The sequence below is a fragment of the Dromiciops gliroides genome, chromosome 1, assembly GCF_019393635.1.
Source record: "Dromiciops gliroides isolate mDroGli1 chromosome 1, mDroGli1.pri, whole genome shotgun sequence".
In the NCBI taxonomy this organism is placed as follows: Eukaryota; Metazoa; Chordata; class Mammalia; order Microbiotheria; family Microbiotheriidae; genus Dromiciops; species Dromiciops gliroides.
In genome coordinates this window covers 566,841,791-566,846,210 of record NC_057861.1, presented here as the reverse complement: position 1 = coordinate 566,846,210, position 4,420 = coordinate 566,841,791, and the positions used below count along the sequence as shown (strand labels likewise).

The 4,420-nt window shown below is 36.8% G+C and overlaps 1 pseudogene; it reads right to left on the bottom strand.

Moving 5' to 3' along the window:
• Positions 1–500: 500 nt before the first annotated feature.
• On the bottom strand, positions 501–3,822 carry LOC122751856 (annotated as a pseudogene).
• Between the last annotated feature and the right edge of the window lie 598 nt (positions 3,823–4,420).

Here is a 4,420-nt window from a genome sequence, read left to right as displayed (position 1 = left end):
ATAAAATGTATGTTCAACTATCTCTGGGTAAAAGCAGTCTCCAAAGTGTTTGGAAAGCATTTTGTGAAAATAAATGCAAGTAAAAGCCACCAGTTAGGAAATTAAAACCCAGGAGCAAGGAGGTTTCTTGGAATCTAAGGAGCTCCCCTCCAAAACACACTTTAATACTCTTTTTACCCAACAGACCTATATTTGAGCACCAAATCTTTCCAGAAGCTGCAGCTTAGCTTCTTTGTTCAGAACAGTCGGGACTTGTGTTGGGGGAGTATGGCTGGGTCAACTCATACCTCAATCAGTATCCATTCCCAGAGCAACATAAGTGATCCTGGTTCTGCAATGTCTTTCATACATCTCCCAACTTTTCCACTCTTACTGCTACTATACTAGTTCAGCTCTTCATTACTTCTCACTAGGACAATTTTAATAGCCTTATAACTGGTCTCTCTGCCTCCAACTTACCTCCCTGATTCATCCTTTCCACCATGGCCAAAGTTATCTTCCTAATGCACAGGCGTGGTCACATCATTCTGCCATTCAAAAATCTTCACTGGCTCCACAACTACCTGGAGAATTTAAAATGTAAACTCCTTACTCTTTCATTTCAGACTTTCCATAATCTGGCCTCAAACTACTAACCTTATTCCACAATATTTCCCAGCATGTGTTCTGATCTTCTAAACAATGTGAACCAAGAGACAATCACCAATATTGTCCTGCTCTCTCCAACTTCCATGCAGTCACAATCTGTCTCTCACACCTCCACCAACTATAATGCTTCCATTCCTTCAAAGGATCAGGTGGGAAGTCATCCTGTTTTATATGGCCTTTCCTTCCTTCCTTCCTTGTTTCTTTCTTCCTTCCTTCCTTCCTTTCTTTCTCTTAAGCATCTGTGTTTCAGCTTCTCAGGACATTTACAAGGAAAGTTTAGAATACAAAAAGGAATAGCATTTGTCATGTCATTTGATACAGAGAATACACTTCAAGTATTTTTTTAAATTACCTATTTTCTTTTCTTTTGAAAAAAAAAATTTTGCAGGGAAATGAGAGTTAAGTGAATTGCCCAGGATCACACAGCTAGTAAGTGTTAAGTGGTTGAGGTCAGATTTGAACTCAGGTTCTCCTGAATCTAGGGCCAGTACTTTATCCACTGCACTACCTGACTGCCCCCTACCTATTTCCTTTTAAGGAAAAACAAAAATAACCCAATAATTTTTAAATCAAAAAAATTTTTCATATCTCCTGTCTTATTTTACAGATTCAAAAACATAAATATGAAACATGTCAAACTCATAAATAATAAAATAGAGGTAAACATGTCATTTTGAATGTTTAAATCTTTCCAGCAACACATTTCAACACTTAGCATTTCACATAACTAGCCAGTAAATAATTTTTTTAAAGGGAAAGGGGGAAGATTACAGGATGAACAGGGAGTTACCAAAGGTATGCCATACTTCCTTTAAAACTCAAAACTGGGCAACTAGATGGTACAGTGGATAGAGCACCAGCCCTGGACCCAGGAGGACCTGAGTTCAAATCCGGACTCAGACATTTAACACTTACTACCTGTGTGACCCTAGGCAAGTCACTTAACCCCAATTGCCTCACCCAAAAACAAAACAAAAAACAAAAACGAAAACGAACAAACAAAAAAGACTATAAAACTCAAAACCATCTTCACTGCATCAAAACTGTATCTGGAACTTGAATTATTTTGACTTTAAAACCATGACTCAGTATCTACTGGATTTGGAGTTTGTGTAGATAGAAAACCCTACAATGTTCATGCTTCTCTTATCTTGGCAACTGTTTTAAGTATCAGTTGAGGCAAACAAATTTCTACCACTGAAGCCAGGGACATATGTACCAAAAGCAATTTCTTCTAACCATGCAGGGACATTCTGTTGAGCATCTAACAGTCCTTTTACTAAAAGGTTGTGCTAAAAGGTTATCTGGTTCCAGATCAAAGAAAGAAAAAACTTTACCAATGTTACCACAGTGACCAGTACATACAATTTGTTAAACATATTCATCATTGGTAAAAGTAATGTCAAAATTCATAACATGTTGAACATTTTCAATATCTAGTCCTCTAGTAACTACTAAAATAGGAAAAAGTACTGGGCCCTTTTTGCATCAAAACTCCTCAAGAGCTTGCTTTCTGTTCCCAATTACCATGGATATGTGCCCATTGATATTTTTTCTTGACAAAAAAAGGTTGTGATAAAATATGCTTTTTCTTGGTTTCAACAAACATTATTGTTCTTTCCTCACCAATGCTTCATTAAATTTCTACGAGCTTTTCTCTGTTGAACCAATCTGTTTGAACATCACTATAAGTTCCACTCACTTGTCCAACAGTGATAGTCAGTTATTTAAAGCTTTCCAGCCAATCTTTAAATTTATTCTGGAAAAGTGGCACTAAACATCAAGGTTTGGCAGTGGTCTTTCGATGGCATTCCTGGAAAGGAAATTAGCTTCTTCATTTCAGGACCAAAAGTTATATACAGCATTTGGTCAGCTTCATCCAATACTAAATATCTGACTTGCCTAAGGCTAATCTTTACTTAAAATATCCATTAGCTTTCCTGGTGCTGCACATAAAATGCTATAGCCTTGCGTGATTTGGCAAATTAAACGTCCCAATTTTGTTCCCTTATAGATTACAACAGGTCTTATACAAGTCCCCAAAGAAAATGTCCTAGCTTTGGAGAAGATCTGGTTGATCAACTCTCAGCTGAAAGCAAAAAATAATACACTCTGGTTGCTGTCAATCTTTAAAATGACTGGCAGCTACTCTGTCCTACATCATATGAACCAAAAGTGGCAAAAGAAAAGCTGCAATTTTCCTACACCTTGCTAGTATAATGAGAATTCTACACTTTTACATGGGAGTAATTTGGCATAACCAGATTTAGTAATATTGTTATTGAGTGTCTGTTAGAGATCTGCTTCTTCAAAAGTCAGTATTGCTGGCAGAGCAACATGCCCAGATACTTCCACAAGAATAATATCATTCTTGTCAAAGTTTATGCTAGTCTGATAGTATGTAAAGATGGCTTCTTCATTTTTAGGTGGGGGAGGTGGTATGAACTTCACTTTTGATTCTTGAAAGTCACCACTTTCTTCTTCAGCCTCTAATTTCCAAGTGTTTCTTCTAGAACCTGTCACAACTTTTTCATTGAATCTTTTATAATCACCTCTTCCACCAACACCTCTGCCCCAGAAATTGTCAATATTAACTGCTAGATCAATTAATTCTGTTCTTGAAATTTAAAAAAATTCCACTAGGAAATTGAGGCTCGTCCTCTTATTCAGAGTCACTATTGTGAGTTAGACCAAATCCTTGAGAGCAACTTTGGAAACTGCCATGTGCACCTCTTTTTGATGACCCTGGAAGCTCCTAAATAATTTCTATCTTGATAACTATCATTCTTGGTGAATCCTTTGTACTTTGTCTGATCATCTTAATAATCATTAGATTCTCTCCAATAGCTAGAGCTATTACCTTCTTCAAATTTATTACTTGAAAAACCTGTTTCCAGAACCTTTTCTAGGTCCAAATCTACCCATTATGGATAGATTCTCTCTCATTGAAGACTGATCATTGGCATCTCTGTTTCTCAAACTTTATCTACAAGCAAATTCACTCCTCATGAATTTTTCTCTTCAGATAGGTACATCATTGAGTTTTGATGAATGTGAAGCCCTAATAAAAGACTCTCCATTTGCTCTAGATGACTAGGTATCCTTGTCAAATATGGGGACAAAAGACAGTATAGGAGGTTTGAGGATTTCAGTGTCCCAATCATCATCTCCCATGTCGGCCACAAATTCTACTCTATGGGAACAGCTAGGTGGCACAGTGGATAAAGCACCGATTCTGGATTAAGGAGAACCTGAGTTCAAATCTGACCTTAGACATTTGACACTTACTACCTGTATAACCTTGGGCAAGTCACTTAACCCTCATTGTCCTCCCCCCCCCAAAAAAATTCTCCTCTATAAGGCCTTTCTTAAGGATCATGAATTTAAAGTTAGAAAATTACCTCAGAGATCATATAATCTACTCCTCTCATTTTATAGAAGATGAAATATATTCCCAGAGAGGAGGTTACTTGCCCAAGGTCACTTGTAAAATAACATTAAATGACTGTGCTAGTATCTACTATCTAAACCCTTTCCCAAATATGTCCTACCTCCCTTTTTGACCTCTCCAATGCACTTCATTTTAACTTGTATTATATTTATTTGTGTATATATCACTCTCCTCCTACTGGTTTGTAAGCTCCTTGAGTTATTTTTCCTGTGCCTAGCATGTCGTAGATACTTAATAAATATTTGTGGAATTAAATTGAATTTGGTGAACATCATTCCCTTGGAAAGAAAAGCTATAATTAAGAAATTTTTTAAAGGCATC